Raw genomic sequence first — 14,182 nt, forward strand, 5'->3', positions numbered from 1 at the left:
AAGCAGTAACTCAGCCTTTTTTAGACCCTCAGTCTCAAGGTCAAGATATGCTGTCGCACACACACACGCACACACAGTTAACCCCGTGAACGAAAAGCAGGTTTTTGTAACATGTTAATGAGTTTAAAATCTTAAAAGAAATGTAATTTTCACTGCCATGGCGGCCTCTGCCCGAAACCTAAAATGAGAGACCTTTGGCTATGGGAGTGAAAAGAATCCTTTCAATGATAGATATTGGATTGTAACACCAACAGGCAAATCTAATTCTCCCAGTTCACGCGAAAGCACGTCTATGTGCATCAGTGTTCAGCCTGAGAGCAAAAATAACCTGGGGTGTCCTGGGGAGGGAAGTAGCAGCACTATATTAATGCTCATGCTCTTCATTGATCTATGAGGACTCCTTAATCTTGCGGGCAGCTTCCTCCTACGTATATTTCATAATGTGATACATTGTGCATCGATATCACTGGTAAGGGCCTATGCTTTCTCATGCTGGCTCACAGCATTTATTGATCCCAGAGTGAAGTAAACATGTCTTTAACACATGGGCCTGTCACTCCTCACAGACATAACAAAATTGTCAAGCCACGGTCCTCACTACTACAAGCTGAAATGATGACAGGAATCAATAGTTAACATGACAAGATATCATCTGCAATGTTGATAACTGTTTAGAGGGAAAGTGGGGAGGTTAAAAAAGGCACCTCGGTGTGGTTAAAGGAAAGCGAACATGTTTGAGACACATGTTTATTGCTCACCACCTTAAACTCTCTGCGCTGGGGATTATTTATTTGCTGTATGATTCAACTGGTGTTCTGGGAATGGATGACAAAAAATACATACAGTAAAATGAGTCAGGAGCATGGCTTTGGCAGTGTACCAAATTGACCATATCCTTATGACTAAACGGTAGCTTAAGCCAGAGTAATTTCCTCTGTATTTTCTGCAGTCAGCCATGTAAAAAAATGATTATAGGTGTGAGCTTTGAGTTCAGCCAATATGGGTTTCTGAGAGACACTGGATCCTGGCTGCCAGCAGCTGTTTCATTTTTGCAGTCTTTGAGCTAATATTCTCTGTTTTTTTCATGACAAAATACAGTATGCACTGAGACCTGGACTGGTTATTGTTAGATCTAGGTCATTTTAATTTCTCTTATTGATAATAAAGACTTACTTTCATCTCAATTACCAGTCTGTTAACTGTCCTGGGTGGTTGATATGATTCGCTGTTGCAGCCGATGACTTTGTTGTCCTTTCATAATATGAATTTGATGCTTGATGAAGGTCCATGACCAAAGCTCTGTATCAGTAATAAACTTAGTGACAGCAATACACAACATGGTCTCTCAAGTGTACGTTAGACAACGCCCAGCGTGTCAAAGTATGAAGAATGCAAGAATATTAAAACTTCTGCCCTCTTGAGTGGGAGAAAAGCCGCATTTAAACCTTGACTTAAAACTCTCAGCTGAAACCAGGAATAAGAAATCAAACCACTAAATGCAACAATGTGCAAGGAATAGTGAGTTTAAGGGAAGCTTGTATGTGGATGGAAAGAGAAGCAGATATCTGTTAGTTTCCAGGCCAATGCAAGAGCCTGAAATAATTCATGTAAACTGGAGGGTAAACCATAAGCCACCAGTTGCCGATGACAATGGTAAGTGTGTGTGTGTGCGTGCATGCGTGTGTGTGTGTGTGTGTGTGTGCGTGTGTGTTTGGATTCCTCTAAAGTGAGATCACATGGCCGACAGTCTGAGACCAGACAGTAGGAAGTGAAAGTGCTACTGCAGCCACAACACAGGTCAGATCTCAAACATGGTTTTCCGCTGTACAGTGCAATCACTCTTCTCGTTTTACTCACAAAACTGCAGGAGATATTTGAAGACCAAGGACAGAGGATGAGCCCCGGCTTTAATGATGTAACAAGAAGACCACGAGGAGGAATTAGAAACTGTGAACATACACTTTTAGTTAAGATCCGGCATGAGGAACGACAAGAGGCAAGAGGAGTTTCCTAGAATGACCACCACTTACGCTGTTATGTGAACAAAAATAGTACAAATTTCCATTGTACATAGAGAGTGTAACAGAGACCGTTTTAAGCACGTATCATTTCAGCGATGAATTATTATTTTCAGCTTTTAAATTGGAAAGAATAACATAACATAATAAAATATTACCAATGTCAGCATTTGTTAAAAAAACTGAACTTGTTTCTTCTCATTTGTTTGTGTTATAAAAATAAAAGCACTTGACGCTGCGCTCACTGTCGCATTAGAAGCCCTTATTTTTTTCTGCAGTTTAATGAGCTGAACCTTGGAAGTGTTTGGGAGATAAAAGGGACACACGACGGGTTACTCAGTTTGATTTTATTTTGACATCAAGGGAGGGAGAGAAGAGCAAACGTGAGGTTTGACAAAGACAGTGGCAGATGTGGAAGTGTGAAAAATAAAGCAAAAGGGGGATAGCTATTTGTGTGCAATGAAGACAGACATAAAAAACAGCCTCGCACTGAGATAGTTGCTCTAAATGAAATACCTGGAGATTGCATGTTGCTTTGCATTTGCAGGGGTATTCAATTTTAATTAGGGTTTTGGAGACATCTTTTATCAGACTGTCACTAGTCTCTCTCTCTGTCTCTCCTCTACCCTCCCAATACCCCCCCCCTCTCAAACACACACACCCACATCCTCTTACCCCAACATTTGAAAATGCAAATACACAGCCACAAGAGAAAAAAAGACCTAAAAATGAAGAAGACAAAAAAGATTTTATGGAATAGTACAACAATTTGTCTGATACACGCATTATCAAAAGCAATGAATTGGGGACAAAACCATCGCCCCATTTCATTTTGGAGAAAAAACCATTACCTCTACTTTTTAATTGCATTTTCTTTGGGGCAAAGGTGATAATTAATTTTGCTCAGGGAGACACACATGAACCAGTAACAATAATATATATAAAAAAAAAAGTTAAATAGTATTCTTGCCTTCAGTCCCAGAGTAACTACTTGAATTCTAACGTGGTAACTCTATGAAAGCATACTGTGGCACAGGATAAAAGCAAGTAATACATCCTAATCTGTCGCATTGTGTACGGACAAATACATGCTTATCCTGACTTTAAATGACATCGTGATTTAAAAGAGAAAAGAGAGGGAAAATACCAAACTCCTCATGGATTTCTTGCAGATTAACAGTTGGACGTCTTACAGTGTTACCTTCAAATCATCGGGAGCACAAACAAACTGAACAGTACGCATCATCATTTCCCTCAGAGGGTCCATTCCTCATGTGAATTCATTTCATATGATGACTAAATTCATGTCAACTTTATCAAACAAATGAAAACATCAGTGGCTCTTACCCCTCAATACATCCCTTGACGTCGTTAGAGCAATTTGAATTGTTATAATTAGAAGCTCTGAAGCTGAACTAAAGCACATACTTAAAAAAAAAAAAAAAAAGTGTCAACATAACCGTAAAACAAAGGCAAGTTCCCGCTATAAAATGCCCCTCCCCACCCCAGCACCCCCCCCACTCTTTATGTGTGTGGTGTGGTGGTTAGCCTGTCTCCCTCTCTTCATTCCCGGCCCTCTTCCATTGTTAGTCACCTTGTTTATTGGCTGGAGCAGCCGTGGCGTACTGGACATCATCTGAAACTACAAACGACAGGATGCAATAAGCTGGAGAATAGCAGCAATCTGAGGAAAGTTCTCCATTCACCAGAGCTCCCTAACTCTCTGTCTTCTTATCCTGGGCAGAAAATAAAAAAATCAATACGGGCTCACAGGGCTTGATAAAAGTGCTGGACAGGGAGAGAAGCAACGCTGGATATAGTAAATTAAAGTGATCAAAATTTTCCAGTCGACTCAGCCCACAGCCTACATAAACTAACAACCCTGTCTCCACAACTGTCCGTCATCCTCTTCCACCCACCGTCTTCATTCTCTCCTTCAACTTTATTTGAGTCTTTCCATTACACTGTTTTTCCATGCCATTCTTTTTTCTTGTTTTTGTTTTTCAGTTGTTTAATACTGATGTAAACATTTAACATTATTAGTTAATGGAGCAAAATAAAGGTTTCATTTTTCATGTTGGACTTGACAGCAGCCGACAACTGCAAAACACCGACTCGACAAATAACTCCATGTGGAGGTGCATTGGGCGCACTTGAGCATTGTGATCAGCTAGATCCAACATGTAAACCATGACATACAAAACAAACAAACAAACAAACAAACTGCAAATCTGCTTTAATACTTTAATTGAATTTTTGGCTGCTTGTGGAAAGCACAAGATGCACACACAACATTAGCATATGATTTCATTCTAAACTTATTATAGTGATAGTGTTAGCAAGCTGTTACCTATTTCCACACCAACAAGATGCAGAGCAACATTTTTTGGGACGTTGCTATTGTCAGCCTCATACATTATCCACTGTCCTTTATCTCTGTTTTGATCACCAAATTCTGAGGGAAAAATGTGGCTCTCTAGCAGCTAAATGCTTCACTATGTTCACCGGCTCGTCGCTAACATTTTCAGGTAGTGCACAGAGGTTTTATATTATATTCGCCTTGTTGCCTGCTGCTGCTGGGAGTGAGGTACAGAAAATCAAAACAATACGCTGAAAAACGCTAAAGCTAAAACACGCTAATGCTCTGTAGAGCTGAGCTAAAGACTCAGGTGATAATTCTAAGTTTGTCACTTTGTGCGCCTTTCACATTACACATAGTCATTTTCACATTGCTGCTTTTAAAATATTGATTAGTGCAGCATCAAATATAAATAATGGAGGCAAATTACGCCCTGGTAGCCAAGACGACTGGTCGCCCCACTCTCACAGCAGAGGTATTGCTAATGCTAGCACTCCTCAAAATTAAGACCATAAATCCTGTTGCTACTCGTGAAAATTAGTGTGTTGCTGCCTTCCTGCCCTCCCATCCCTGAAAGAAATAAAAGTGTGGGATTTTTTTTTTTTAATTCTACCTTTCGCTCCTTTTATCATCTATCATTGCAAGAACACTTGAAGTATTATATACTCTAGCTTCCTCGTTTTCCTTTGTGCCATAAAGCAATACAGTCAGTTTTCCATCAAAAGCTAACTCTGTAGCTCACAATGTAAACTGTGCAGTGGAAATCCTCATTTGTTTATGTGAGCCATGTTAATAATATCTCAAAATAAATGTTTTAATGTAATACTATGCAGCCGGTAATTTGTGAATGGGCCCAGAAGTTGATAGATCCCCACAGCTAATGCACTGCAATACATGCCTTCACCTACACCGTTAGAAGTGTGTCCGACCACACATACACTAATTCAATTACAGTAATGCCGGCAGCAGCTGACTCACTCTGCTAACACACACACCCAATGCCAGCCCTGCACTGGGCCCCTTTGGCACCTAGTCCACCTAACAGTAAGAAGGGATTAATAGGGATTGGCCAATCCAGTCCAGTCTCATGGTGGTGTGTGTTTACCACAGAGCGAAGCTGACGTGCCAGCTCAACGCTGATAAGTGCAATTTGATGGCTGTGCTGTGCTGAGTGGGACAATGTTCTATCCCTTCTTCAATCACTGTCTTATTTTTATATCGAGATTGTGATGTTTTCAGAGGATTTGCGCTGCAGGTTGCGGTCATCTTTAACATGATTTCATGCATTGCCCTGTATCGTTTGTGGCTGAAACATCAACTAAATCTAATAAACTAATCGCTAAAAAGTATTTATATGTGAATAATGTGATAACTTGTAAAAGTCACCAAAACTATTCACTGAGGCTAACGTGTGGCAAACAGAACGCACATACCAACCGCAACTGACACCCAAGCTGCTTAACCTGACCTCCGCTATGTGTGTGTGTGTGTGTGTGTGTGTGTGTGTGTGTGTCTTCCTGTACATGTCAATGTGACTGTGGATGTGTGTGTCTGGGATCAGCTCAAACGAAACACCATCCACTCGGTCGATCATTTGCTGTGGCCCTATATCCTGTTGACCTGTTGACAGCCTTGGGACACTTAAATCCAGCCGTAACCCTGAGCAACACGTGCATGTCCCGTTAGCTCATAGCACAGCTTGACTTTCCAGGGACAAGGGACCCGCCACGGCCTTCGGTCAAAAGCTTGCACAGTCCATTCATTTTTCTCATCAAATAGCCTTTATAATTTTTTTTTTTGGAATGCATTTGTTTATTTAAACAGGACAGGAAGCGTGGAAAGATGCAAGTCAACAGATTACAAGTCAAATGCACTTCAAAGGAGGATTAGCACGGGATCCTGTTTATCTATGCGTCTTATTAATCTTGTGTTAGCCATGCAGATCCTGATGGTCAAACTCTGCCTGTCTGTTTCTATATTTATCTATTTTAATCTCTTTATAAAGCAAAAGGATTCCAATTACAAATGCCACAAGAGTCAATCCAATTGAAAAACAGTTGGCAGTCCAGTGTTTAACACTTAAAACCTTAAGAAAAGATTACAGAGGGGCCATCGCGTGCATATTCGAGATGCAATGACTTAAATGCATCACTCTGAAACTATTTGCCTAAGTGTTTCTGTCAGAGTTGCGCAACAGCCAATTAATGTCAGGTCTTTACTGTATGCTGCAGAGTAGTTCAGACAATCAGCCACAAACCTTCTGAAACCAAGCAACAGTGCACACAGGAAACCTGTATCTGATGACCATTACTACATTTAGGAAAATAGTGTGCGCAGTGAATTGTGTTACACTGTCAACTAAACCTAAAACATTTTAGAAATCATAAGCGTATCCGAGGAGGCTCTTTGAGATCAATATGAGCTTTGTTTGCTGTAATATTCTTTCTTGTGCTCCAACACATGATGTTAGTCTGCGGTCTTGTGGATGCACAGTCCGCAGCAGGTTCCTCTGAAGCTTGGCTCATCCCTACGAGGCGTGATCGATGAGTACATTGCCATGTAAACACACATCCATACCTCCCCTATGCATTGCACACACACCCAAACATGCACGTGCACACACACACACACACACAAGCGCGCCAAGCTTGATTTTGAAGGGTCCTTAATCACAACTAAGCAATTGACTGATCAATGACAGATATGAGGAACAACAGTGGAATGCTAACAGGACCGCATTTGCTTTTATCAGTTTCTTTACTTGAGCCCATTTTTATCACAGATTATATTTCTCTCAGTGTTAACAGGCTCCAAGGCCCGCCGAGGTATTAATTAAAATCTAAATACTAAATATTGATTGATACGTTATCAGGGCATAGCAGTTGGTCCGCAGGCTATTGATCCAGCCTGTGATTTATTATCATATTTAAGAAAAATCATTTTGCGTGATTATACGGGGTAATGGATTTTTAGCGAGGGGTGTAATTCTTTTTTTTGTATCGTGTTTGTTATGTGGAAGGTGGAGCAGATTTCTCAATTGCATTCGGAGATCACTGATATCCTTGGTACTGCACCCCCACGAGTCCCCCCCCACCCCCCCCACCCACCCACCCTTTTCAACCCTGCGTGGCCTGTGAGGGGCTAAAGCTTGTGTAAGAGAACGATCCCCGCTCTTGTCATTGGGAATAATGGGTATTGGGATTACCTCTTTAATCACAACAAAGATTAACAGATGGTATGAGAACAGTTATTAGCAAACATCTTGCACTCATCAAATCAATAAGATGATTTGTAATCAGGCTGTCGGTGCAAGTGAAAAGGGAGCCGGGGCTGTTCCCAGTGAAAGATCCTGGCAATCAGAGGCTAGTGTGTAGCAATTACCTCTCCACAAAATAGGTGCTCTTCCTCCACTGGCTGGCAGTCCTCCAAAACACACGCCAGACTGATAGCAACATAGGGCATTAACACGGCAAAACACAAAACACTGCATGGGTAACCTTGTATTTGATCAGGTGTTAGGTTGCTCCGTGATTTCATTTCACTTTGTGCCTTTTAATTTGGTGGATCTTGCCGTGTACTTGAGGGAAAAAATCTAAATGTTTACACATGCTGTCTCTCACTACAAAAGACCGTGTAGCTCATTAGCGGGTTACCATAAATAAGTCAGTGTAGGGACAAAGAGGGAAGAGCATAGAAACTATACAGAGAAGGGTTCACTGTGCAAATATTTCTCCCTGGAGACGGAGAGAGACAGAGAAAGGCTGAAGGACTGCAGACATGTACCGCTGCATCCAGTACTGTAAATGGAGGAATGCAAAAGCCAACTCGACCCCAAAGCAATCAAGACCTTTTGTTTCTTCACCTTTCAAAGCTTTTCTCATAGGCGCCATATTTTTCTAACGATAACTTTATCCTCCACACACAAGCTCAAAAATTGTGTTTTTTCTTTGTTTTTGAGTCATATTGCACGAAGGTGTCTGTAAAAATCTGTAAAATTGTCCTGTAGTTCATGAATTTTGTATATATTTTAAAATGTGTGTGTTTTCTTTTCTCTGCATCCATTATCATATAATCATGTTTCATATATTATCTCACATCATGCTTGTTTCCTGCCTCACAAACGCATACAGCACATGTTCTTTCATTTTGTTTTGCATGTTAAATGTAAAAAAAAAAAGCAAATTCAGGCGAACAAAACATGATCATGCACAAACCAATCACCTATTTCATTATTGATTCCACAACAAAAGTCGGGATCTGCCTGTTTTTGTTTCAGTTAGGGGCAAAACAATGCGGTTTTTACACCATCTCAGCTTGAGATACCTGACTAAAAGGTATCAGTTTTACTCTAATTGCTGCTCCTAAGCTCGCAGGCCTTTTGCAATCGACCTCACCTCGTTCGCATTGTTGCATCTTTGTAGTTGGAACAGCGAGATCAGACTGATGCTCTAGAAGATAGCGCTGATTGAAAGCAAGCAGTCATTTTAGGAGCAAATGCAGAAAACACACGTCTGACCTTAGCGAGATGTTGCATTTGTTAAAGCCTGGCTGGCTTTAAATATCTGAGGAACCTTGTGAATACTGAACCTTATTCTCTTAATCTTTTGTTTTCTGTCTTTTCTTCCTTTTAGGTGGCGTCAAGCACTCTCACATGCTCGTACAGGCATGCACTTACACCCGCCTGCTCACACACACACTCACACTTTTAACAGCAGTCTAATCACTACAAAGGACAAAGCTACGTAGTGTACATTTACCAGTATGCTAACTTTCACTGGCTTTGAATCATGATGCAACATATACAATCTATCTCTGCCCCCTCTGCTGAGACACACATGTAAACATACACACACCTCTACACTGTCAGTAAGACAGTGTAGAAATGCACTTACCAAGATTAAGGAAGGCAAATGGTGCCAAAACAATGGCAGTATGAAGTAACTGATGCTGTTTAAAAATTCAAAGGCCTCTATTGAACAGACAATGTGGCACACATATCACTGGGCCACAGATCCCTGCAGCCCACTGGGCTGGCTGCTGGTTGCTTTCAGGCACATGCACAGTACAACCATCTCTGCTCCCAGCAACACATTAGGACCACCATGCAAATACAGAGAAGGTTCTCTGACCCCCAGCTGCACTGACAGAAGGAATCTAAAATTGCTCTGAAGCACATTTCACCTGTTTTTAGTCCCAAGACATTTCATAAAACACACACATACACACAGACATACACACTTGCAATCACATAACAGCAGACAGAGACACACAGGCACCTCCTTCCTCCCACACAGACACATACACACACCCACAGTCACTTGTCGAGTGGCTAATATCTTCCCAAGGTCAAACCTGACAAGGAATTCCAATGAGATTAAGTGTCATCAGTGCGACTTTAGCCCCTTTCTGCTCATTGTTCTTGGAAATGGTATTAGAGCCACAGATGACCAAGGCCTTGGAGCAGTAAAACCTCTTACTTTCCTGCGTGGGCCAAGTTGATATGTGAGATATTTGGTACAGGGCCTCCAATTCTAACATCAAAATGTAATAATGTTCTTACAAATATCTATATCTAGGAGAGTTAGGCCAATATGTTGGTCTGCAAGACTAATAAATATCAGATATCAGCAGACAGTGTTATTCACTTCTGACTGTGACAGGATTTTATTTGACTTGCTTTCAATTGTTTAAAATGTCTCTCATCTGTTGATTCTTTATTCATGAGTCACAGGGTTTCTCAGCTATAGATTAATGGATTCATTCTTTGTTTAAGAGCTGCTAACACTGTAACAGTTTCAGTATTTTGGCATTCACTCAGGAGTTTTAAGGTCCCAGGAAAAACTGGTCTGGACTATAGAAGCAGTAGTTGGAATCAAAATGTAAATGCACTGTATATACAGTTAATATTCATATTAGGCAGATCTCCACATATTTCTGTCAATATGAGGCAGCGTTTGAGTCTGGCAGATAATCGGAAGGTGTTTTGTTTGTAGGCTCTTCTAGTGAAGCACCAGCCTCGTCAATGTGTCAGCCAGCATTTGCTGCGCTGCCTTTCACACTGAATTTGACACATAGTCCTTTGGTGGCAGCAATGAGCATTTTGTCATCTCCTCTTGAGTGCCAACTCGATGTCCAATTACACCCCAGCTACTAATTTAATTACAGTAGCAGAAGAAATTGGTTGATTCAATTCATTTCAATTAGGCCTGCTTGGACCAGTCAGATCAAATTTTACTCATCTCAGGTACGAGCTCCCTGTCACATTTTATCTCAGCTTGCCTCATTTGAAGCCAGATAAGCAGGTCATGATATGATAACTGAAAATGTATGGTTGAGTTCCCCGATGTCTGATGGAAAAAAAAAAAACGAGTTCACGCATCACATGGATTCAAATGCCTCCTAATCTCTGACTCTGAGATAAATGTGAGAGTAAAACACTTCACGTTCAGTGCAGGATCACAGCCAGTTGCCACTTAGTAGAGTCCCAGCTACAATAGCAATTACTTATACATGATATCCACAATTATCTATCAAATTGTGCATGCATGTGTGTGCATGTGTTTTACATATCCAGCTAATGGAAGCGTAGCGCAGAGCAAAGCTAGAAAACATGTCACGAAAGAAAAAACACTCTTGTTTCATGTCATTCAGACAAGCAGCTGCTAGAGTTTCGCTCAGAGTCTAATACTACTGCACACACTTAGAGTGGCTCCCTCCTGAATAGTTTCACCAACGCTTTACTAAAAAGACCCTTGATACACGAGCCAACATTAACAAGTAACCCATGCCAACATTAACATCTCTAAAAACACTGGTCATCCTATTTTAAATGATACAATAAAGCTTTCTTGCATTGAGATTCAACCACAGAGTCCGCATAAGAATAGAGAATTATAGGAATATTATTAGAATAGACCAGCACAAGAAAATGAAAATAATTATTACCTTAAATTTACTGTCTGAACTTAGTAAGACTTTACTGAATGGACCCGTAAGACACTATCATAATATGTAGCACATGCCACCATAATCTTTACGATGATAGTTATACTATAGTGATCCTATTATGTATTTAAAATGACGCTAACATAAGACAAAACCCCACGTTTAATGGCAGAATAGAGCAAATAATATAAGAATATTATAATGATAGATTAACATAGAAAAAAATGTATGTGATCATTTCAAACTCTATCCAGTACTGCTGAAATTATCTCTACGTCTTTATAGGAATATAATAGAAGTATTAAGGTGTTAAAACTTATAACTAAGGTCACTAAAAAGAATCAGTTTGACCTATTAATTTGAACCGAAGTGTTAAAGTAATCTTAGAGCACAACCATAGGAAGTTTGAACTTGACTGAATGTAATACTCACAGACACAGTTTGCGAGTGTTATAGTCATAAAAGATAAAGTAATGGCAGTAAATACTAATAAGCTCATTATAAACCAAATCAGGGACTTACAATCTAGCTGGAATGTTTTAGAAATACGTGTAATAGTGACTTGTCTTCAGGGCTAGTGTTGTTATGATCAGCCAATAGCAGAAAAAAGTTACATCTCGTCTCTGATTGGTGCAGATGGAAGCCTCAGCAGTATGCCATAGGCTGCCATAGGCAGCTACAGTAGCCTGCGGTGTGTGTAAGTGCGTCTTGGCACCAGTTGCGGCGGCGCAAAGACGTCTGATTGGATACTGACGCAAGGCACACAGATATTCAGATAGCTCTACTTTAACGGTCTAATCACATGCTTTACAACCTAAACATGAAATATCGCGCTCTTACATCCTCGTATTTAACGGCGTCTAATGGTTAACTTCACTTCTTATTGTACAATGACGCAGAGCGACAGCAAAAGAATACATTCAAACTGCGAGCGTCATTTACCTCTTGGCGTCTCCCTCACGGTCCGGCCTCCCTTCCCGGTATCCGCAGTGAAAGACAGATAACCTGACGGCAGACTGCAGAGTGTGAGAGAGAGGCAGAGGAGTTCTTACACAAGTCAGCCGATGCAGTTTATGATGCAGAGAGGGCCACCGTAGAAGCCAAGTAGCCTTTTTCTTACCTTGCGACACAGATCCAGAGGGGGTGAAATGGGTAAAAATGGTTGTTTGGGTGATTACACGTTTCTTCTCTCCCACCCTCTCTCCATCCCTCGCCCCCACCCCTCCTCCCCTCCCCTCCCTCCCTCCTCCCCTCCACTCTCTCGGTGAATATGGAGAGTGGCCCCCGCTGTAATAGCCGCTACGGGGCTCCAACTATGCAGCAAAACAGCCCGTGCTTTTAGGTTAAAAGACACCTCTGAGGCGCATCCGGTATCTGCTGCATCATAAAACAAGCGTGCCTTTTTATTTTTCCACCGCTGTCAAAATTAAAGAGCTGTCTATTTGGTGTTATGTGGCATTCAGCTCTTCCAATAGTCATTTTAATGGTTCCATAGAGGGGTGGACCTTTTTCTTCCTGTCATATCAGTTAGAGGAAATTATGGGATTGGTATGGAGGCAGAGTGGAACTTTATGTGGAGCCGAAAATCAGACAGGAAACCTTTCTTGTCAATCAAAAAAAATTTCGCATCAAATTAATGACTTTCCCAGAAGTGAAGCTGTTTGGCAATCCTGATCACACTGGATCTCCCATCCTCCCTCCTTCTGTATATGTGTGCGCGTGTGTGTGTGTGTGCGCGCGCGCTCGCGTGTGTGTAGTCTATACCGGATTAAATGGCACGTCGTCTTAAATGGCACCTTGCCTCGTTTCCCCTCTCCTTTCATCATCAGCAAAATAAAGATTAGGCCTACAGAGGAGATTGTAAAAGCTCTCCTTTTGAGGCGCTGGGATCTTCATTCCTCCGCCTTTGTGATGATATTGATGATGATGATGGCCAAGTGGACAGTTTGATTTTTGTGTGGCGAGCTAGTTATAAAGAATCAATATTATATCAAGGGGGTAACTTCGGTGATAAAGGACTTCAGCCACTCTGGCTATTCATCATAAGTCTGTAGCAAGCAGATAGGTCAAAAGAAATTATATTGCTCTAAAGAGTGTGTCTCCTTATCTCTCAGTACCAGGGGAGTGGAGGACACGCCGATCGATACAGTAGCTGCTGTATACTCCTTGCAATTATCAATAGCTGATTTTGTCTTCCTGGGGCTGCATCTATTAATACCAGATAATAACAGCCTTTTGGACATAACTTCTAGGCGGATGATGGAGGGAGAAGGAGAGGAGGAAGAAGGAGAAAATAAAGAAAGTTTGTTCACAGGACGACCTTGTTGTCAACAGATTTGTCTCTCATATGAGGCGGACACAGGGGAATAGACAAGTCAAACCGACAAGAGGGAGAGGGAGGGGGGAGCGCTAACTGAGCCCCCTCCAACTGAAAAAAAGCTCAGGATCTATCAAGTAAAATGCTTTCTAATTTATTTAGAAATATACGTTAACACACACCATATGTTCAGCATTGTTTTTAATAGCTTACTGTATATTGAAGCACGCGATTATTTGTGTTAAAGACACCTATCTTATGCAGTTAATATGAAAAATAACAGCTTTAAGTTGTTCTTAAATCCTGTTTATCAATAAAAATGACGCGCCTTTTCCCCTCTTATTTACATGCCAGCCGGCCTCGCACATCTTAATCCTTTCAATCCTTTCCTCATTAATGTGACCCCATGCATCCAGAGATTTTAATGCAAATGGAAATGTGCGGAAAAAAAGGGTTAATGTGTTTATTCGGTAACACAAGGAGCTGGCATCACTGCGCAGTGTCGTTTCTCTTTTCGCCTCTTTTCATTTTAAGCATGTGTTA

General features: G+C 41.1%; 1 long non-coding RNA gene across 2 annotated transcripts in view; it reads right to left on the reverse strand.

The window, feature by feature from the left end:
- LOC143324828 (uncharacterized) overlaps nucleotides 1-12,554 on the reverse strand; it is a 51,302-nt gene extending 38,748 nt beyond the window's left edge. The window contains exons 1-2 of one of the 2 annotated variants that reach the window (XR_013077486.1): nucleotides 12,443-12,554; nucleotides 12,265-12,338 (exon numbers count right to left, since the gene is read on the reverse strand). This is a non-coding gene — a long non-coding RNA (uncharacterized LOC143324828). The remainder of the gene's footprint in view (nucleotides 1-12,264; nucleotides 12,339-12,442) is intronic. The other variant, XR_013077487.1, reaches the window with a different exon arrangement.
- Between the last annotated feature and the right edge of the window lie 1,628 nt (nucleotides 12,555-14,182).

The sequence above is a fragment of the Chaetodon auriga genome, chromosome 8 (genome assembly GCF_051107435.1).
Source record: "Chaetodon auriga isolate fChaAug3 chromosome 8, fChaAug3.hap1, whole genome shotgun sequence".
Classification (NCBI taxonomy): Eukaryota; Metazoa; Chordata; class Actinopteri; order Chaetodontiformes; family Chaetodontidae; genus Chaetodon; species Chaetodon auriga.